The sequence below is a fragment of the Myotis daubentonii genome, chromosome 7 (genome assembly GCF_963259705.1).
Source record: "Myotis daubentonii chromosome 7, mMyoDau2.1, whole genome shotgun sequence".
Lineage (NCBI taxonomy): Eukaryota > Metazoa > Chordata > Mammalia > Chiroptera > Vespertilionidae > Myotis > Myotis daubentonii.
The window spans coordinates 42,020,329-42,043,506 of NC_081846.1; the positions used below are offsets into that span (position 1 = coordinate 42,020,329).

At 41.8% G+C, this 23,178-nt stretch overlaps 1 long non-coding RNA gene across 1 annotated transcript in view; it reads right to left on the reverse strand.

Annotated features, from left to right (window-relative positions):
- Nucleotides 1-23,117, reverse strand: part of LOC132238485 (uncharacterized) — an 89,086-nt gene extending 65,969 nt beyond the window's left edge. The window contains exon 1 of the long non-coding RNA XR_009453798.1: nucleotides 22,970-23,117. This is a non-coding gene — a long non-coding RNA (uncharacterized LOC132238485). The remainder of the gene's footprint in view (nucleotides 1-22,969) is intronic.
- Nucleotides 23,118-23,178: the final 61 nt, after the last annotated feature.

The window sequence follows — 23,178 nt, forward strand, 5'->3', positions numbered from 1 at the left end:
CCATAGGCTTGCACTCAATCAGTCCTGATCAGGAGAGGTTTGTGCTGCCACAGCAGTGCTAGCAAGCCATGAGCCCTGTGTCTGGCACCCTCCCAAGGGGTGTGGCCTGTGGGATCGGGCTGAAACCTGCTCTCCAACATCCCCCAAGGGGTCCCGGATAGCAAGAAGGCACAGGCCAGGCCGAGGGACCCTACCGGTGCACAATCAGGCTGGGGAGCGACCGCAGGAGGGCTCCAGAGCATGGCTGGCCCCATCTTGCCCAGTCCCAACTGGGGCTGGCTGGCTGGGGAGGGACACGGGAGGTTGGCCAGCCACGGATGGACCACGGGAGGGCTCCAGAGCGTGTATGGCCTGTCTGGCTCAGTCCTGATTGGCCGGACCCCAGCAGCAAGCTAATCTACTGGTCAGAGCATCTGCACCCTGGTGGTCAGTGCACATCATAGTGACTGGTTGACTGGTTGACTGTCTGCCCCCTGGTGGTCAGTGCATGTCATAGCGACTGGTCGAACAGTCAACTATCTGCCCCCTGGTGATCAGGGCAGGTCATAGCCAGCGGTTGAGCGGCCTTAGCATATTATTAGCATATTACGCTTTGATTGGTTGAACAGTCGACCGGTCACCGGAACACTGGACACTTAGCATATTAGGCTTTTATTATATAGGATTATTCCTTATGTAAGTTATAGCCATGTTCAGAACTGGGATAGTGGCTCCAATGAGCCTATTCCCAGCCCCAGGAGTTGGGCCATTGCTTCCAACCCAGGAGTCAGACGAGATCTGCACAGGAGCTCTCAGTGATGTTGAAGAGTAAGAATGCCTGACCAGGCATAGTAACATGGTTGTAATATGTTAAGTGCAAAAAGTACTTTGCAAAAGAGCATAAATGGGATGGTCCTAATTCTATTTGATTGTTGAAGAAAGACATACAAATTATTAATAGCAGTTGTCTCAGGATGACATGTTAATGTGTGACTTTATGTCCTGCTTTGTGCATCTCTATGTTCTAAATTTTCTACAATGGATATGTGTTATTTTTAAATCAAAGACAAGAAAGAAAATATGAGAGAGAATGATCACCCATCAACAGAGTTGCCATTGAGGGTGTGAATTTATCAAAATAAAAAATGACCAGCAGAAAAAGCCTCCTTCATCTGACCCAGAGCAAGCTTTTGAAAGATTGGGGTACACTGGGATTAAAATGAAAACACTGCACATGAGAACATAAACATATGTGTGTTGTTTCAGTTAACTACTTGGCCATAGCAGTAAGGATCCACCCAGTTCATGTCCACTCCCAGAAGAGTACTGAAAGAGTGCCAAGTATTTGACCACGGCAGGTTTTCCCATCAACATCCAACCTCTTCATGCATGGAAAGAAAAGGCTCCCTCCAAAGCTGTAAAGGGCAATTACTGGTAGTGTCTGTGGCCCCAAAACAGATTGCAAAAAGGATAACTGGAGTTATGGGCCCAAGTGAGAGTACGGAGGCGGGGGGAGGAGACAGAAATGAAATAAACCTGAACCACAGCAAGGAATCAAAACCTAACACCTTCCATTTGATGTGATGGCTCTTCCAGGAGCCTGTTAACACCTCATAACTTAACTGACACCCACAAAAGAAACCATTCCACAGGGGAAACACACACAATCCACACCCCCAAAAGTGATCATAGTCTCTGGAGCAAAACAGACAAATCTCTGGCTCAGCAGTGAAGAAGTAGGAGAAAATAGGGGCATTTCTTTAATGTCCCTCAACATTCCCCCATGTGGTCTGTTCAAATCCTCAGTTTCCTGGGAAAGCACATTTTTGTATTTCAATGAAGGGCTCCTGTTTGACATTTGAGGTAGTGGGTCCCATCTGGAAGGCTAGAGGAGAGCCTAAGGATGGCCTGTGAGTTCCTACCAAGAGCTGCTATATCCACTAACATGATGAGAAACATCCTGAGTCAAGGTCACTACTGAGGTTAGGGCTCAGTTGAAGTTTAGATTCTGGGAGGTCAAATAGGTGTCATTCTTATTCTGAGCCTTTAAAAAAAAATAACCAGAGCTTAAAAATTCTCAGAAGTCATCTGAATTGGTAGTCATCTGAATTATCAAGGGTTACAGAAGTAGGGTTAGGGTTAAGTATGTGTTTAATCATGGCCATTCTAGATTTTTATGATGCATGAATAATGTTAATATTTATGTCTCCTTTATCTTTCATAACAAATCGATATGGTAAGTAATACTGTCACTCCCATTTGTAAAAGAATAAAGCCTCGGGGAAAATGACTTGCCCAAGATGGTAAGCTAGTAAGTGATTTGGGATTTGAACCAACATCTTCTCACTCAGCAGTGAAACTTCTTAGAGCACCCTCGAAGAGCAAATGTGGGATGGTGACTGCAGCTATGGGCATACACAAACCTCCCTCCCCATCACTTGGGGACTTTCAGAAACAACCTCGGGCCACTTGTAAGGTCAGGGCATGAGGAGGTAGGAAGGGAGGAGGGAGACTTGAGCCATTGAAGACTGATGCAGATGATATTTAAATTACTTTTGTATAGTAATATACTAAGATAGGATCATACCTGTTTTTAACCTACCAATCTATAGTAGGCATCTTTCTAAATCAGTAAATATAGAGATCTATATCATCATAGCTATTAGCTGTATTGTTCTCCACAATATACAAGAATATAGTAGTTTATTTTACTGACACCCTATTGATAGTCATTTATATTGCTTCCCATTTTTTTTGCTATGATTACCATGCTGCTGTGAATATCTTTGCAAAGATAATTTCTGAACTGAAGAAAGAGGATTAGATGGCCAGAAGAGAACAGGTGACCTTCAGCTTGGGAAGCAGGATCAGGGCTGGCTTCATGGCACATACAAAATTTGAGCTGGACTTGACGGTTAGCTAGAGAATAGAGAGTATGAAATAAAGGTGTAGAAAAAGGCAATCAAAGTAGATGACTGACCTAGAGCAAATGTACAGAGGTGGGAAAGCATGGGGGGTGGGAGGGGAGAGAAAAATGTGCAATGAGATTGGAGCACAGGGTAGATGAATCAGAGGGGCTGGAAATAGATTCACAAGTAGGTTTCACAAAACTGAGAAGGGCTTTGACTGCCAGGCAAAGGGACCTATTCTTATGATCAACCTATTCTCATTCATCTTAGAGATCACCCATTCAGGCTTTAGTACTCAATGGGTAACTAAAAGTCATTGTCCTGTTACTGGCTGTAAAGGAAAAACAATGCCCTTGATTTGGAATTGCAAAATCTGAAAAGAAAATTCACAGACTCTGAACGTCAGTGATATATGCTTAAAAGAACTCTGCATGGACTTGTCACATAGTAACTATGCAATAAAACCTAACTACTATTGGAACGAACCATCATAACAAGATGGTCATTTTTAAAGCCTGGGCATCTGCAGTTAGAAACTACATTTTTTTCCTGTTGACTTTGCTCTGCCTGCATTTGTGTTGTTAGTTTCCAGTAGTTGCCTGGGGAGAATACAAGCTTGCTTCAAGGAGAGAAAAGGAGAAACCCCACACATCCAGGAGGCACAGGAATTAGTTTTCAGATTGCTTTATCTCTTTAGTATTCAAACCCTCACCATCGGATCATCAAATTCACTTCAGTCTAAACTGGCTATTATTATTTTTTTCTGTGTTTGGAGTTTATAGTAGAAATTAAGATTTACTGCATTTACAGACCACTTTTAGCCTTTTTATGGAAAAAGTGGAGGCAATAGAGACCTACTTGTCCAATGTGTCACTTCAAACACGGTGGGCAAGCGTTGGATGGCAGCTTTATTTATCACCACATGCTCACTGGAGTGCTGGTAAATGGAATTGCTTGCTCTGCCAAGCACACAGGGAATAAGCATAGCACTGAGGCTGGGTTTTTACAGCAGCTCTGTGATCTTGAATTATGAAAGGATTAGACAAGGTTTGAGAGAAGGGAGGCTCTGTTGTTTTTCTTCCTCTTTTGTGAAGATTTGAGGGTGAGAAAAAAGCCTAGAATAAAGATAATAAAAAAGTCTGCCAGATGATGCTCATTGGAAAATGGGTTGGAAGATTTCTGATTTATTCCTTCTGGTTATTTGCCAAGTCAGAAACCATGGTGCAAATAACGACTTCTCTCTCTGGAGTGAGGAATTCATTAGTGTTAGACCCAAAGCCCTGTTGGGCTCTGAAGCAACAGACCTGAAGGGTCACACAGTATTTTACTTGAGAGCTGAAGCCCAAGTCTGCTTAATGATGTTATGGTAAGTGAGCTCTATTTTTTGCAGCTATCTTCTCTTTGATGCTAAAATGTATCAAATCTGATGTGCGAGCTGATAGCATTTGAAGAAGCTACGGATACCACTAGAACTACTTTTTTCTAGGCCAATCCCTTAATTGTTTCTGCCTGCCTAATCTTTAGATTATGCCCCAGGTTCCTCCCTGCTCACCTCATCATCCTCACATGCCACTGAAAGGAATGTGCCCGACAGAAGCTGTCTTCCCAGGAGCCTTATTCAAAGGCCTTAGTGTAATGTGAGGTTCTCCTTGCAGATCGAAATACCCATCTGCCTCAGTCAGCAAGAACTGTCATAACAAAGTTCCACAGATGGGGTGGCTTAAACAATAGAAAGTTATTTCTCATCGTTCTGAAGTTGGAAGTGCAAGATCAGCATGCCAGCATGGTTCTGATGAGGATTCTCCTCTTGGCTTGCAGATGGCTGCCTTTTCCCGCCGTGTCCTCAAAAAGTGAAGAGAGATGCCCTAACCAGTTTGGCTCGGTGGATAGAGCGTCAGTCTGTGGACTCAACAGGCCCAGGTTCGATTCCGGTCAAGGGCATGTGCCTTGGTTGCAGGCACATCCCCAGTGGGGAGTGTGCAGGAGACAGCTGATCGATGTTTCTCTCTCATCGATGTTTCTAACTCTCTATCCCTCTCCCTTCCTCTCTGTAAAAAATCAATAAAATATATATTTTTTAAAAAAAGTGAAGAGAGAGAAATCCCATCTCTTCCTCATATTAGATTAGGAAGGCCACTAATCCCATCATGAGGGCCCCACATTCATCACATCATCCAACTCTAATAACTGCACAAAGGCCCCATCTCCAAATACTGTCAAATTGAGGGTTAGGGTTTTAACTTATGAATTTTGTGGGGATACAAACATTCAGTTCATAACACCATCCTACCCATCTAATAGGCTTTGCTTCAGATCTTGACTTAAATGCTACATCTGCTGGGAGTGTTTCCTGAAATGCCCCAGGCTACTATGTTCTCTTGTAGAATCTCATGTTTATCTGGTACTGATCATACTATATTGCAACTGTTGGTATACACACACACACACACACACACACACACTAGAGGCCCAATGCACAAAGACTCATGCAAGAATGGGCCTTCCTTCCCCTGGTTGCCAGCACAGCTTTCACTCTGGCCCAGAACCGCCTTTCTGCCTTCATTCCAGCCCAGAGCTGCCTTTCCCCCTTCCCACGCTGCCCAGAGGCCAGGAGCGGCTAGGGCAGTGCGGAATGCCTGCATCCCACCCCTGGCCTCTCGGCACCTGCATATGCAAATTAACCTGCCAGCTTTCTTGGGTTAATTTGCATACTCACACCTGATTGGCTGGTGGGTATCACGAAGGAATGGTCAATTTGCATCTTTCTTTCTCTTTTATTAGTGTAGATATCTTTTCTTAGCAGGATGTACTCTTTGAGGGCAGCAATTCTATCTTATTCACTGATGGATCCCTATTACCCCATCTAATACCATGCATACAGTAAGCATTGAAATGCCTGTTGCCTGACTGCATTAGTCAGGGTGATGTTAATTGTTTCAACAACAACAACTTAAGACAGAGTTTAATTCTTCATACATGTAACAGTCCAGTGCAGTTGTTCTACAGGGTGATTCAGTGACTCAGGTTCCTCCCATTCCCTTGGGTTTCAGAGTCTTATTCCAGTCAGCAGATGGAAAAGAAAGGATTGAAACAACACACCTACTGCCTAATCACTTTTGCCTGGAAATGACATGCTCCTCTCCAATAGTATCCCATTGGTAAGAAATGGCTCTAGCTAGATACAAGGGATAAGAGGGTCAGGAAGGGAGGAGAGGCTAAAAAATATGATGCTGGATAGGCAGCTGCTTCTAAACAACCACTCCTTACTATGGAACGAATGAAATAAAAGATACAGTATAGTGGAAAGAACACAGGGCTACTGGGACCAAGAGGGAAACCATATTTCATAGGAGAAGCAAGAGGTCCAGAGTAGCCCTAAATCACACTAGTGGAATACCTTAGTTCTTGTCTAATTTATTAAATGGGACATTCACCCCCACACAAACCTCTCCAAACCTCAATTTTTGTCACCTGTAAAATGAAAGTTTTATGCTAAATGCTCCCTAAGATCCAGCACAGCAAAGGTGTCCAAGATCTTGGGGGTTGTGCTGAGATGTTACATTTTAGGTCCTGGCATTACACTCAACAAGATATGAAAATTTATACATTGGTCAGTTATTTTATCTGCCTGTTGATCAGCAACCACCCTTCAATGAAGTGAACCACATTGTGAAGGTGTTTAGAATTAGGCGGATAGAACACTGTCCACATTCCTTTATCCAGTATTGGCCTGCATTTGCACCTGAGGTCAGTGAGCATGGCATGAATGCATGTGTTGCTCCTCAGGCAGATCTTAGAGCGTCACACAGTGAGAATGAGAGGGAGACTGTTTCTCAGTTATTTGAGATGAGAATTTGACATCTGATGGTATTCTGATTAATGTTAACCCTGTCCTCCTGTCTTCTTAAGCAGTTCTAACCAGATATTTCATACTATTCAGATGTGCTTTGAACCTCAAATTTTGAAACAAATGGATAGAAAAGATAAGAGTGCTGACTAGCATGCTGACTTCATTACAAGCCCATTCTAGAAAATAAAAAACAATAACCTTGAATGATAGGAGTTTTTAAAAATGAACTTCAAATGAAGATAAACTTAACTAGTCATTATTCAGAAGTTACTGAGAAACTTCAAATGTTTTTGGCCCCAAGACTGTCTTTTCACTATAATGACTTCCTAGACCAGCAATTTTTCAACCAGTGTGCCACAATTTTTAAAACATGTAGTACCTGACTATTTAGTCAGGGGCACTAACCTGTTTTCCCTCCAGCGGTTCTCAACCTGTGGGTCGCAAACAATGAAAATACATCCTGCATATCAGATATTTACATTATGATTCATGACAGTAGCAAAATTACAGTTATGAAGTAGCAACGAAAATAATTTTATGGTTGGGGTCACCACAACGTGAGGAACTGTATTAAAGGGTTGCGGCATTAGGAAGGTTGAGAACCACTGCTCTAGTCAGTTGGGCTCCTAAGTGACTTGAACTTGGTTTTAATATTTCTTAACATCGAGACACAAGATGAATGAACAAAAAGCAGTATCTGACAGATATAGTAAGGTTGTTTGGAAATCCTTGTCAAATAGTGCAATTGCCCACCTTTTGGCTGTTAATTGCTACATTATCTTGGAATGTTTATAAGTCAAGGCAAGACTTCCCCACTCCAATCCATTTTCCGGCATTAGGAAGGTTGAGAACCACTGCCTGTCAAATAAAAAATGACAACAGCCAACACAACAGCCATCAGTGTGAATAAATCAAAATTGTACCTATTTTTTTTGTCAAATCAGAAAAACCATATATATATATATATATATATATATATATATATATATACATATATATATATATATATATATGTATATGTATATTGGTATGCTGCAGAATTTTAGTAATTAGTTTGTGTGTGCCATGAGATGGAAAACATTGAGAATCACTGTTCTAGACACTCATTTAACTAAAGGACTGAGGCTTAAATCCTCACACTGCAAATCAGTAAGCTTGTGTCCTAGAAATCTTACAAGTTTTCATTTTCAATTAGATAATTTCATTTCCTCAGCACAAGAGGAAATGGGTCCCCAATGTTTTGAAAGCTGTGTTCCCCTACATATAACTCAATAAATAATCATAATGATCTCTTTCACTCCTCCCAAACTCCAAATCCTGTTCTGATTTACATGCCTTACCTCCTTGTTCTTTATCCTTTTCTTCCTCTATATCCCTTGGGAAGAATGTCTACTTCCTGAGGATGGCAAATGGGTGGCATAGAAATGACGCTGCTTTGGAAGTCACTGGCACAGCACTCTCTAGGTTCACCTTGGCAAGGGCGGCCTCCCCACCCTTCCCTGGCCCCACTACCACCATTTCACACAATTTATCTTCTACCCCAAATCTGGAGCACCAGATTATAAAGAAAAAAGGGAAAAGCTACCTGTCTAAAGAGTCTTAATTCTTCTTCCTGGAATAGAGCAACATGTTACTATGGCTTTTGACCTCCAGAGGTTGGATTAGATGATTTTCCACATGGTTTATTGTGAAAGGTTTTATTGTGCAATCACCTCACAGATCCCCCAGCAATTTAATTGCCATAAAAATAGCTAACATATGTGGCAGGTTTTAAAAATGTCCATCCACCAAATGGATTTGCTTCTCGTGCGGCCACCAGGAGCTGGCAGCTTTTCCTCACATCCCCTCCCCCCCAACCCCAACCTCAGGGTCTAAGTGAGAGAGTTAGAGTCATCCTGGTGCTGCACTGATTGTGGTTCCCAGGAGAGAAAAGACAGATTCTCTGCTTCTATGACCCTCAGAGACACATCTTGGCTGCCATTTTTCTTTTTCTATATTGGTAGGAGTTTTACTTGTTCGCTTGTTTTTCTTCGTTGGGAGGTGAGTTTTTAAAGACATTTGTAGTGAAGGTAGAATGAACTAACATGGTCCATGGTCACTGTCTCGGGGCTAGTCCGATCCTCATACTATCCCATGTTCTTATATGTAGCCACCAATATTACTAACCTACCTGTTAAAAACAGATGGAGAGAAAGCTCTGATAATCTACAGTGCAATGCAATAGTTTCCTTGGCAGGAAGTCATTGTCTTTACATCCCATTAACTAGTAACAACAATTCTAAACAATTATATATGGATGCTCTTCTCTTTACATAAGAGATTCCCAAAGTGAGACTGCCTGCTGAGAAATCCTTTGAGGTCTCGTTAATTAATGCCTCCTCCATAGACCCAATAACCAGGTGTGATGCCTCCCTTCACCTATTTTGTCCCTTGTTGTAATGTCTCCTAGCTATGGGGGACTCAAAAGGCAGCTGCAGAGGAGTCTGAGAGCCAGCCTGTCAATAGGAGTAACCCATCCTTCTTCAGTGGTGGTTCTTCCTCCAGCTGCCTACACCCAGTCTGAAGAGATACTGCCCAGCAGAAAAAATGTCAGTATCTGTCCCAAGTACCAGCACGATTTCCTGTGCTCCTGACACCAGAAGGAAGAAGGGACAGGTCAGGGAAGGCCTCTTTCTGTCACCTCAGAGCCTTGACTCGTCACCTGGCTTGGGAATCTCCCTCTTGATTAAGTGAAATCTCTCTTGGGCAGCTCCATTAGCTTCTGATCTTCACCCCTCTTTCCACAGATTAAATCAAAGGACCATGGAGGGACCTTCCATTCATCATTCTCCTGGTTCAATTTGCATTTTGATCCCCATTTCTCTCCCCTTTAATAACAGCAGGGTGGAGGAAACTTGTAGGAGTTGGCAGCAGAATATGAAGAAGACTGATGAAGACTTGACTTCTGTCTGCTAAAACATTTTCATAAGCCACTCTGGCTGTAGCAAGATGGTCCCTAGGACATGGGCTGGATGACACAGAAGGTTTATAAAGTGAGAAGTTTTTTTGAGTTTCCAGGAGCAGTGCTGGAGGAAGAGGGGGCCTGAAAAGGGGATAAGCTAGGAGAGATTAGAAGAGATGATGGAAAGGAATGGCCCAGAAAGAGAGTGGGGAGTCCCTCGCTCAAGAATAAGAGGAAAGGAGTGAGAAATTCTCAGTGTAGGACATGACGAACGAACTTTTTAGATTAGGAATAGCTAATCTTTTCAGTATAAGTTGTTTACTCTACCATTGATACCATGGATATCTTATATTAAAAGGAGCTGAATTCAATTAATTTTCTGAAAGAAATATGAAGATCCTTATTAATTAATGAAGATCATTTTAATTAGTTCGATATATAAAAAATATACCCAAATGAACTGACGTTCTTTTTCACACACAGTTACATATTGTACCTGGCATAAGAGCTATGGTTTCACAGCTTCTCTGGCACTGTCATTCTCACATACACACCCCTTCCCAATACTATTCCTACTCGGTACCTGGTGGGAATAGAATTTGGTAGAGAGTAAGGAAAATGAATGTCTTCCATATTTGTATAGCTATAAGACCTAAAGAAGGGATATGCAACCAAAAGTAGTATGTAAGAAAATAAAAAATTCAGTAGAAAGTGAAAAATCTGAATATGAAATATTTATCTGTGTTGCTGGATAAAATACAGAATGCCCAGTTAATTTTGAATTTCAAATAAACAAATAACCTTTTAATATATGTCCAAAACATACTTTCCCTATTCTAGATGTCCTGTATTTTATTTGCCAAAACTGGCAAGCTAGAGTGGTGGAATTCTGGAATATGTTAGCAGTAAAAGAACATTTTAAATGTCATAAAAGAGTATAATTTGGGTACAGTGAATGTCTGGGTTAAATAATATTGTACTTTTTTTCAGAGTTAATGTATTTGGAATCAGGCTCAAGACCCTTCACAAACTTACATCAGTTATATCATATTTCAGACTATGAAACACACATTCTGAATATACTCTTCCAACATTAACACTAGCTATGAGACACTGTCTTACTAATTGTTTTATTTTATTTTATTTTATTTTTAAAATATATTTTATTGATTTTTTACAGAGAGGAAGGGAGGGAGATAGAGAGCTAGAAACATCGATGAGAGAGAAACATCAATCAGCTGCCTCCTGCACATCTCCCACTGGGGATGTGCCCGCAACCCAGGTACATGCCCTTGACCGGAATCGAACCTGGGACCCTTCAGTCCGCAAGCTGACGCTCTATCCACTGAGCCAAACCGGTTTCGGCGAATTGTTTTTTTTAAAAAAAAAAAAATAGTTATTCTGCCCTAACCGGTTTGGCTCAGTGGATAGAGCGTCAGCCTGCGGACTGAAAGGTCCCAGGTTCGATTCCGGTCAAGGGCATGTACCTTGATTGCAGGCACACCCCAGGTAGGGGGTGTGCAGGAGGCAGCTGATCGATGTTTCTCTCTCATCGATGTTTCTAACTCTCTATCCCTCTCCCTTCCTCTCTGTAAAAAAATCAATGAAATATATTTTAAAAAAATAGTTATTCTATCCTTACAGGGAATCTTTAAACGAAGTTAATTACTAAAGAGGCAAGCAAATAGCTTCCCCTTCGACTTCCTAGATCTAGGGTCAACAGAATGAAATACAGCCTAAGGACCTCTACCCAACAAAGACTGCAATTCTCGCTAGGCCAGTTTAGTCACCATGTAATCAAATCGGGGCCCTTTCCCCACTCTCCTACAATGTGGCTTTATCAGGCAACAATAATCATGCTCTTAAAAATATCCAAATTTTGTTTTACAAAAGATCTAAGCTATCCACAAAAGCAAAGTGAAACAATAGAAAAAACTTTTCAATTAAAAAAAAAAGATTGTTAAAAATGTGCTTAATAAAATACGAGGTAAATGTATTTAATAAAGTTACGGCTCAAAGTGAAATGTGGGAAGCTGTTTCATTTTTATTAAAGCTGGATTTATTGCTTTGGTTTATTGGTTTATGTTCTCAGAACTTAATTTAGTCTCTAGATGATTTGCCCAAAGAAAAGCAGATGGGTCAGCTGTATGTTGGACTATACCAGCCAAGGGGTTGTGATGTAGGCATTAACTAACCTCAGCCTGCACCAGCACCCCCCAGATAAACAAACACATTCAAAAAATTCTTTCCAACTCACTCCCAACTTTGTCAGGATGAACTTCTACAAACATACCTTGTGATTTTTTATCTTTGCACTGAAATTCTACCTCTCCCTCCCTCTCTCAAATCTGCTAGCTTAAACACTCCCCATCATTTAAGGGCACTTTATGGTAGCTCCTCCCTTCTTTAACCTGTCGGCTCACAATGGTGGCTGCACTACTCTAGGGGGGCCTTTTCAATATTTGTGGGTATGTTTTTCTGGTGTTGTCATGACCTATCACATATATATTAAACTACATATTATTTTATAAAGCATTTTCCTTTATTTCTCCTTTATACTATGGTGGGGGCATTATGTTGATTTTTTAAAATTAGGTATGTTAGGAAATGCAAAGGGCCAAGAAGAGCCAGGACTCTTCACTTCTGAAAAAGTGAAGTTCAGACGGGGTATTTGCCCAACCACATTTGGGTTTATAATAGAGCTATGTATATCAAGATAATGTTGTATTGGTCCAAAACCTGATAAAATGTAACAGATTCGAATGGAGAGCCCAGAAATAGCCTATGCATATATGGAACTCTGTATATTACAGAAGAGGCATATGCAATCGAGGTAAACTAAGAGACTGTTTAATAAATTAAGCTGAGGACCTGAATAGTCACACCAATCTTGAGAAAGAATAAAACTAGAGATATTATGATGCCTGATATCAAACTATATTACAAGGCTATAATACAGGCATAAAAACAGACACTATAAGATTGCAAACTGGTGCAGCCACTATGGAAAATAGTATGGAGGTTCCTTGAAAAATTAAAAAATAGAACTACCTTATGACCCAGCAATTTCACTTCTGGGTATTTATCCAAAACACTAATTCAAAAATTATATGCACCCCTATGTTCATTGCAGCATTATTTACAATAGCCAAGTGCCCATCAATAGACAACTGGATTACAAAATAGTACATATAAACAATGGAATACTACCAGGCAATAAAAAAGAATGAAATCTTACCATTTGTGAGAACATGGATGGACCTAGTATACTATGCTAAGTGAAATGTCAGACAGAGACAAATACTATATGATTTCACTTATATGTGGAATCTAAAGAACAAAATAAACAAACAAAAAAAACAGACTCGGAGATACAGAGAACAAATTGATTGTTGCTAGATGGGAGGGGGGGAGTTGAGAGCCTGGATGAAAAATGATAAGGGATTAAGATGTACAAATTGGCAGTTACAAAATAGCCATGAGGATATAAAGTATAGCATGAAGAATATAGTCAATAATATTATAATAACTATGTGTGGTGCCAGTTGGGTACTAGACTTATTGGGGAGATCGCTTCATAAATTACATAAATGTCTAACCACTATGCTGTACACCTGAAACTAATATAATATTGAATTTCAACAGTAATTGAAAAATAAAAGATAAAAAATTAAAACAAAAAATTGTTGAAAACCCACAAAAAATAAATGAAGCCAAGGGGAAAAAAATGGTTATTCATTTTCATATATGAAAATCAACTCCAGACAGATTAAAAATATAAATGTGGAAACAGAATTTTAAAATTATATGTGGATATATCTTGTCATGGAATAAAAAATGTTTTAAAAATGCTTATTTAAAAATAAGCATTGAATATAAAAAAGATTAATAAATTTGACTACATTATACTTAAGACTTTACCTTAAAGAAAGTGAAGTTACAAACTAGAAAGAGATGCTTGCAATAACTGATGTAAGATTAGAATAATGAGTAAAGAACTCCTAAAAATCAGTAAGAAAAACACTAACAATTTAACATAAAATGAGTAAAAGACAAAATCAGGCTTTTCATGAAAGAGAAATTATATATGGCAAATAAACATGAATTCTGACAATACAAAGAGATAATGTGGATTTATAGAATCTCTTATACACTGCTGATGGGAATATAAATTAGAACAACTATTATGGAAAACAGTTTGGCTTTACGTACTGAAGTTAAACATTCAAGTACTCTAATGACCCAACAATTCCACTTCTAGGTAGGAATGTACTCCAAGAAGCATGTACAAAAATGTCCACTGCAGCACTTTTTTTCCTATGCTTTACCGCGACCCCTTAATACAGTTCCTCATGTTGTGGTGACCCCCAACCATAAAATTATTTTCGTTTGCTACTGTTATGAATCGTAATGTAAATATCTGATATGCAGGATGTATTTTCATTGTTCGCGACCCACAGGTTGAGAACCACTGCTTTAGAGAGAGGAAGAGAGAGAAAAATATTGATATGAGAGAGAAAGCTCGATCAGCTTGCTTTCTGCACATGCCGTGACCTGGGATCAAACACACAACCTTTTGGGGTATAGGACGACACTCCAAAAAACAGAGCCTCACCGGCCAGGGCAACTATAGCACTGTTTAAAACAGTAATTACAACCAACCCAAATGCCCCTCAACCGATGATATGAGTAAACTATGGAATATTCACACAATGGTATATAGTAGAGTAGTAGAAAGAGGCGAATCACACTAAAACATGCAATATGGATGAACCTTAGATTGTAACATTAAATGAAAAGAGTATATGCTATGTGAATCCTTTTCATAAGGCTAAAACAACTAAAATTAAGACATGTTCAAGAAACTCATATAGATGCAATAATGAAACTATATATAAAAGGAAAGCAAGATAATGACAAGCATGGTATTCAGATAGATGGTTACCTAGGATAAGGGAAACAAGAGTATGGTTTGGGAGGCATTGGTATTTGTAGAGTCAGAGGCATGTTAGGGTAAAGGTCCGCCTTTTATGTTGGGTGGTGATGTCACTGGCAATTATTACATTAAAAATAACTAGCAGTGCCCTAACCGGTTTGGCTCAGTGGATGGAGCATCGGCCTGCGGACTGAAGGGTCCCAGGTTCGATTCCGGGCAAGGGCATGTACCTTGGTTGCGGGCACATCCAGGGGGTGTGCAGGAGGCAGCTGATCGATGTTTCTCAGTCCGCAGGCCAACGCTCCATCCACTGAGCCAAACCTGTCAGGGCCAATAAAATATATTTTAAAAAAATATGTAGTGTCACAGATCCACATAATTTAAAAATAATAATAACTAGCAGAACAAACAGAACACTAGAAGAGGACCTTGCGTGGATCAATAATGGAGAATATGTCAATAATCAAGGATTCTGATCAGTTAGTTCATATACCTGATATTTAAGGGGGAGAAATAGGAAAAGAAGGGAAGGAAAGAAGAAAGAGAAAATGAATCATGTGTGTAGAATGTTACATATTATAATATTTCAAAATAGTAAAGAAGGCCTTGGAAAATCCTATCTAATAAAAGAGAAACATGGTAATTAGCGTACAACCGCTACCCTTCCCATTGGCTAATCAGGGCGATATGCAAATTAACTGTCAGCCAAGATGGCGGCCGGCAGCCAGGCAGCTTGAAACTAACATGAGGCTTACTTGCTTCAGTGACGGAGGAAACCAACGTTCCCCGCCTGCCTTGCCGGCCTCTGAGCCTGCAGTTTGAAACACTGTAACAAATATAGAAGCTAAACAAAACCCCAGAAACCTGCTTTCAGCGAGCCGGGATCTCAGAGCTGGAGTTATACATTGTTTCGATTATAGAACCCAAACAAACCAGATACCTGCTTTCAGCAGCAGAGGCCTCAGAGCTGGAGCCAGAGCTAAAGCTGGCCCAGAATAAAAAAAATAAAAAATAAAAAAGGAGCAGTTGGGAGCTTCAGCCCTCAGCCCCTCACCCAGACTAGCCAGGCACCCCAGTGGGGACCCCCACCCTGAAGGGTGTGTGACCAGCTGCAAACAGCCATCATCCCCTCACCCAGGCTGGCCAGGCACCCCAGTGGGGACCCCCACCCTGACCCAGGACACCCTTCAGGGCAAACCAGCCAGCCCCACCCATGCACCAGGCCTCTATCCTATATAGTAAAAGGGTAATATGCCTCCCAGCACTGGGATCAGCGGAGCCACAAGGCCTCCCGGCACCCGGGATCAGCATGACAGGGGGCCGCGCCCAAACCCTCTGATCGCCCTGCGGCTCTGTGTGTGACAGGGGGTGGGGCCACAACCTCCCTATCCGCCCTGCTCTGTTCATGACAGGGGAAGGCGCCCCAGCCTCCTGATCAGCCCTGCTCTGTGCCTGATAGGGGGGAGCTCCCCAACCTCTGATCACCCTGCGGCTCTGTGTGTGACAGGGTGCAGTGCCCCAACCCCCTGATTGGCCCTGCTCTGTGTGTGACGGGTTAGAGCCATAACCTCCCCATCGGCCCTGCCCTGAGTGTGACAGTGGTGGCGCCCCAACCCCCTGATCCGCCCTGCTCTGTGTGTGACAGGGGGTGGTGCCCCACCTCCCCTATCGGCCCTACTCTGTGAGTGACGAGGGGAGCTTCTCAACCCCCTGATGGGCCCTGCTCTGTGCATGACAGGGGGGAGCTCCCCAACCCCCTGATTGACCCTGCTCTGTGCGTGACAGGGGGAAGGTCCCCAACCCCCTTGATGGGCCCTGCTCTGTGTGTGACAGGGGGGAGCTCCCCAACCCCCTGATTGACCCTGCTCTGTGCGTGACAGGGGGAAGGTCCCCAACCCCCCTGATGGGCCCTGCTCTGTGCGTGACAGGGGGGAGCTCCCCAACCCCCTGATCGACCCTGCTCTGTGCGTGACAGGGTAAGGAGCCCCAACCCCCCTGATGGACCCTGCTCTGTGCGTGACAGGGGGCAGCGCCCCAACCCCCTGATTGGCCCTGCTCTGTGAATGACAGGGGGTGGCGCTGCAACCTCCCCATCGACCCTGCCTTGAGTGTGACAGGGGACGGTGCCCCAACCCCCCAATCGGCCCTACCCTGAGCGTGACTGGGGGTGGCATCGCAACCTCCCAATCTGCCCTGCTCTGTGCATGACAGGGGGCGGCGCCCCAACTGCCCAATCGGCCCTGCTCTGAGCCCGACCAGGGGCTGCACCTAGGGATTGGGCCTGCCCTCTGCCACCTGGGAGCAGGCCTAAGCCAGCAGGGCGTTATCTCCCGAGGGGTCCCAGACTGGGAGAGGGCACAGGCCAGGCTGAGGGACCCCCGCCTTCCCCCCGAGTGCACAAATTTTTGTGCACCAGGCCTCTAGTAATATATATAAAAGGCTAATATGCAAAGTGTCCCCTCAGGACCGGGAGACCAGGAGTTCTGTCGCTCACTATGACATGCGCTGACCACGAGGGGGTGGCGTGGAATGAAAGAAGGCTCCAGCTTTCAGCCAGAGGCCCTGAACAACCCTGACCACCAGCCAGGCCTAGGGACCCTACCCATGCACGAATTTCATGCACCGGGCCTCTAGTTTGTTATAAAAGGGAGGAACACAGCATCTGATAGGATTGCAAACCACTGCTCTAGCCGAATGAGAGTTTGTTTTTACTGTAAACTCAGAATCTCGTCACACTGCATCACTCAAGGCACTGCACACATTGTCTGGGTTGTGATTTTTTAAATATATTTGTGGTATCTCCTCTGGACTGTATGTTTCTTGAAAGTTCCAGATTCTTCACAATGCACAGTGCCTTGGGTAGAGCAAGCACTTAATAATTTGTTACAGGAACAAAATATAATATTTAAGTTGTGCTTTAATTTATTGAAGAAGTGGGTTTAATAAATACACTAATTTATGCCAGGTAACTGTCCCTGCACATTCTGGAGTTTATCCGGCACTTGGGAACATAATATTTGAAGTGTGAAGAGAATATCTACTCCTGGATGACATACTTAACTCAGTAATTTTATTCCAAGGAATCTCAATAGCTCCAGTTATGTAATATTAAGAACCTACTATGGACCAGATGCTTTGTATTTTCATGAACAAAGGAATTAGTGTGGTCCCTGTTTTACCAATAAGGCAGCTATAAGTCAGTAATGTTAAGAACCTTCTCCAGGGCTACGTTGTTGGTGATGGCAGAACAGGGAATTGACTTCAAATCGTTTTATACTGAACTAGCTATCTCTTTCAAGTATGTTATGCCAAAGTGGGGGGATAGGGACTTGTTTGTTTGTGTGGGTTTTTTTTGTTGTTTGTTTGTTTTCTATGCCCTATACAGATAGTATTCTAGGTCTGCAGGGTTCTGGGGCTAGAAAAGGACAAAACTACCTCTAAAGATTAAAAGCCACAGAGAGGGCAAAGAACACCTCCATGGCATAGAGACCCAGAAGAAAAGCAATTATGGGCTTATAAAACAAAATAATGTTATTAGAATCCTCACTAGAAGAAAGTGACTAAATCAAATGAACTTTATACATCAACTTCTAATACCATATATAGCAACCATTCCTTTCCAAATCATATGAAGGCTCAGTCCCAAGATATTCGCATAGTCAAGCAGCAAGAATCATTGCGGTGAATGATATCCTACCCACCTGAGACAGAAGCTCTGACTTAGGAAGAGAATTCCCTAGAGTTCCATGTTGCACAAGGATCTTATGATCTCCTGGGAGGAATGGTCAAGTGCATTTAAAGGCTTACTGAGAGTCCCAATGTAAAACACAAGAGGGACATAAAGTGCTTTGAAATCTTTGAAAGTGTCCCATGAAGAGACAAGGGAAAGCCATTTAGGAACATTGACACAGATCCAGGAGAGAGACGGTGGTGGAATAAATCAGAGCAGCAGTAGTAGAAATTGAAGAGAAATAAAAGGGGTCGAAATATTTCAGAGGCAGAATTGTCAGAACCTGATTCACTGGATTTGGGGAGTGTGGGAGCAGGAGACTTGAAAGACAGGCTTGGTTTCTGTGTTGGTCCCTTAGTGCACAGGCCCCAGCAATGTGTTTCATAACTCTCCAGAGAGTTATGAGAAAAGCCTTAAGGACTAGTACAGTACTTTGCAGACAATTGGATAGCTGATAATTAAAGCCTTCATGGGACACTCTCTGATGGAAAAAAAATTTGGAGGCTTTGCAAGCCAGACAATATGTTCAGAGACTGATGACATCTTCCTTTAAGCCACTATGAAAAGCAGTATGGAGTTTCCCCAAAAAATTAAACATGGAACTGCCATTTGACCCAGTGATCCCACTTCTAAGCGTATATCCTAAGAAACCCGAAACACCAATCAGAAAGAATAGATGCACCCCAGAATTCATAGTAACACAATTTATAATAGCTAAGATCTGAAAACAGCCCCAGCGTCCATCAGTAGATACAGCTGTGGTACATTTACACCATAGAATACTATGAAGCAGTAAAAGAGAAGGATCTCTTACCCTTTGAGGCAGCATGGAAGGACCTGGAGAGTATTATGCTAAGTTAAATAAGCCATCCACAGAAAGATAAATATCACATGATCTCACTCATATGTGGAATCTAATGAACAAAATAAACTGATGAACAAAATAGATCCAGAGAAATAGAAGTATGGAACAGACTGTTGAATCTCAGAGGAGAGGTGGGGGTAGATGGGAAGAACTTGTATGCATATATGCATAACCCATAGACACAGACCCATGGTGTGGTGAAGGCCCGTGGTGGGGGGTAAGTGCGGGCCAGAAGGCATCAATGGCGGAAAAGGGGAACATGCATAATACTTTCAACAATAAAGATTTTTTTTAAAAAAAGAAATATCATCTTCTGACCATGGACTTCAAGACCTTTCCCACCAAGGTATTATTTTCATGGCTATGTTACAAAAATGAAAACAAGCATAGACAGGCTATATCTCACCATGAAAGGTATCACTCTTGGCAAAAATAAGTGATATCATGAATCATTTCTTATCTCTCTGAAATAGGAGCAGTGAAAAATGCTCAAATTAAGTGATTTGGGTAACAGCCCCACCAGTGCATTTGATAACACACTCCAACTGCGGGGAATGAATTTTTCAATGGCCGTACCCACAATTGTGTCTTCCCTGATAATTCCTTCTTATAAACCATGTTATTGTGTTCTGCCTAATAAATTACTTGGATAAATAGGAGCTATTTGCTTAACCTGGCTCTGGCATTGGATAGTGCATTGGACTTCTAGAAAGAAACTATTTGATCAAGAGCAAAATATATCAAGATGGACATATATTATACATAAAATATGAATAGAGCTGGAACTACCAGAGAAAAATGACTAAGCTCTCAAGAGGTTAAACTTCTCAACAACTGAGCATAAATGTTTCCAAATGTTGGTTAAGCATATAGTCTTTTCCAAACGTTTTAAAAGATTACTCCTATCAATAGGTGAACTACATTACAAATTTGGCACTAATTTATTCTTTTCTCCCACTTATAGGATGGGGGTGGGGGGGGAAGAGGCAAAAGGTAGTGGAAAGAGGGTCATATAGGGACAAAAAAATCAAGGCACACACACAGGGACTCCAGAGGAAGCAAGGATACTGAGCCTCTCAAGTGGGCCATCCTGTAGAAGATGGTCTGGAATGAACAAGAAACAGAAATAAGAACTTAGAAAATGATGTTGTAGGTTTTCCTTTATCAAGGATGATGTTTAACCATAGCTATGGTTGAAATACTCATAAGTAAACAATATGTACCAAAAAGAAGTAGTCATGTTACAAGAGAAATAAGAAACAACAATTTCCAATTAGTTTTAAAAGTGAATGCCAAGTAGACTGTACATGGAATTTGATCATCTCACATTTTGGGAGGCAGAAAGATAAGCATGTTAGGAACCAAACATCATGCTTTCAGCTTCTATACATTTGGCCTGAATGAAATTCTTCTATGTGGTAAGCATGCCTCCTCTTATGCAGCAAAATCCACCCTGAGGCCAACAGCATTTTCTCAAAACCTAGACCACCTCTCACTAATCACTTCTTAACATCTGCTCACAGCTGCAACTCAGGCCAGGAAGTTCAAATTCTACTGCTCAAACAAAGTTGGTTATTGTTTTTCAAAGGGCTGGTTCCTTACCAATATTCTTTTTTAAAATATATTTTTATTGATTTCAGAGAGGAAGAGAGAGGGAGTGAGAGGTAGAAACATCAATGATGAGAGAAAATAATTGATTGGCTGCCTCCTGCATGCCCCCTACCTAGGATCAAGCCTGCAACCCCGGCATGTGCCCTGATGGGGAATTGAACAGTGACCTCCTGGTTCATAGGTTGATGCTCAACCACTGAACCACACTGGTCGGACAGCTGTTTTAATGGGAAAATAACAATCCAAAAAAGCAAGACTAGTATTCCTTCAAAACTGAATTCTGATGTGATACATTGATTCAATTAATTCATCAGTAACTATTTCCTAATGAATTTATATTTTGTATATCATGAGTCAGCTGCTTTTTTCCCTCTGTAAATGCAGGATATGGGGAGATTATTAAAATTAGAGATAATATATATGAATAGAGTGCTATGCAATATGGTTGATGGTGGCTCCAACATGTATATATAGAAAATATTTATTGGCAGCAATACTATGGAAGAGGCAGATAAGGGATTTGCATTAAAGTCTTTAATTATATAGCAAAGACGTGCTTTTACTTGGACTATATTCATTTGCGTGGTTGTTAGGCTAATGAAAATCATAGAAGAGTATGAAAGACAACCCCTTCACGCCAGGCCACCAGCAGAGGGACTGCATGTGATAGATGTTCATAAATTATAGTTAATTTTATTATCATGAAAGTTGAACATTTACCAGTACCTCACTGGAATAAGCTAGTTCTGTCTTTTGTTATCTTCGACTACTTCTCAAATGTTTGACTAAAAAAGTATATTCATCTCCCACAAATTCTAGAGTGTCCAGGTCAGCCTAAACTATGGATATTTTTTTATTAGTCATCCAATGTCATTTTATAAGATAATTAAGTCCCTAGTTTTTCACTGCCCCATGATAGGCACTATTAAAGTCAAAAGAATTTATATAAAAATAGCCCTGAGGTAGTAACATGGAATCCAGAGAATCTATTACAAATACATAATGAAGGGAAAAAATAAAATCCAGAATGGTTTCTTGTACAGTCTAACAAATCTCCACAGAAATCTTCAAACTAAGAATCTGGGGGTGGGGGGAGGGAGAGAGAATTAAAGTGTAGGCAATTTAAAAAGAAATTTAACTGAAAGAAAATCCAATTTTTTTCATCTCAGTGATATCCAAAAACATTATTAAAGCCTGACAAGTACAGGTTTGTTCTCTCTCTCTCTCTCTCTCTCTCTCTCTCTCTCTCTCTCTCTCTCTCTCTCTCTCTTTCTCTCTCTCTCTCTACTCTCACACACACACACACACCACACACACCACAGACAAGCTAATTAGGTAGGGTAGATCTAGAGCAGTGGTTCTCAACCTTGGCTGTACATTAGAATCACCTGGGAATCTTTTTAAAAATCCTGATTTCTGGGCCTCATCCTCCGGAAATACTGTTTCTTTGTTATGGGGTGGGGCCACAACATTAGTAACACAGAAACAGAATTTCCGGAGGATGAGGCCCAGAAATCAGGATTTTAAAAAGATTCCCAGGTGATTCTAATGTGCAGCCGAGGCTGAGAAACACTGATCTAGAGAGTTAGAAGAGTAAGAGTTCATAGGAAATGGAACACTTTTTGTTTGTGGGTTTTTGTTGTTGTTTTTTTCATTCTTGTAAAAACGAGCTCACAATTTTTTCCCAATGTTTCTACATCATTGTGACCTTTGGGGGATCAAGGCAGGCTGTAGGACCAGGTTACTCTAATAAGTGCTCACTAATAGCCATTGTTGCGGAACACTCCGAGCGGGAGACACTTGAAACTAAAGCCAACCAATCCTCTCCCAGTACCAGGTACCACCCAAAGCACTCTTTCTTGTTGTTTATCTTTGGAAACTTCAAAATAAGGACTCCTTGTCGCTGCACTATTCTGTTCTTAGAACCTGTGCCCTCAGGGCGGCCAGAAAACAACTGATTCTAATTCCGGGAGAAACAAAGTTGACATTCCGCCTTTTCCATTTCTGTTCCTTTCACTAAAACGACGGGAAACCGCACCATACGACGACACCGCCTATAAGGCTCCAAACCCAAGGGACTTCAGAACTAAACCTCCCTGCTCCAAGTCTGAGACCCGAGCAGCGCTACACGTAGGCGGCAAGCCTCACCTGCAACAGGAACACAGGTGAGCCAAGCCTCATCTCCCGGCCGCTCAGAGACTACGCCTCCCAGGATGCAACGCGAGCACGTTCCCGCGAAGGCGCACTTGAACCGGTGCATGCCGGGAGGAGGAGTTCCTTCGCTGAATTACTTAAGGCCGATTTCTCTCCCCTCACAAACTAATGATGCTCACATTCCTGGACTCATCCGGAGCGAG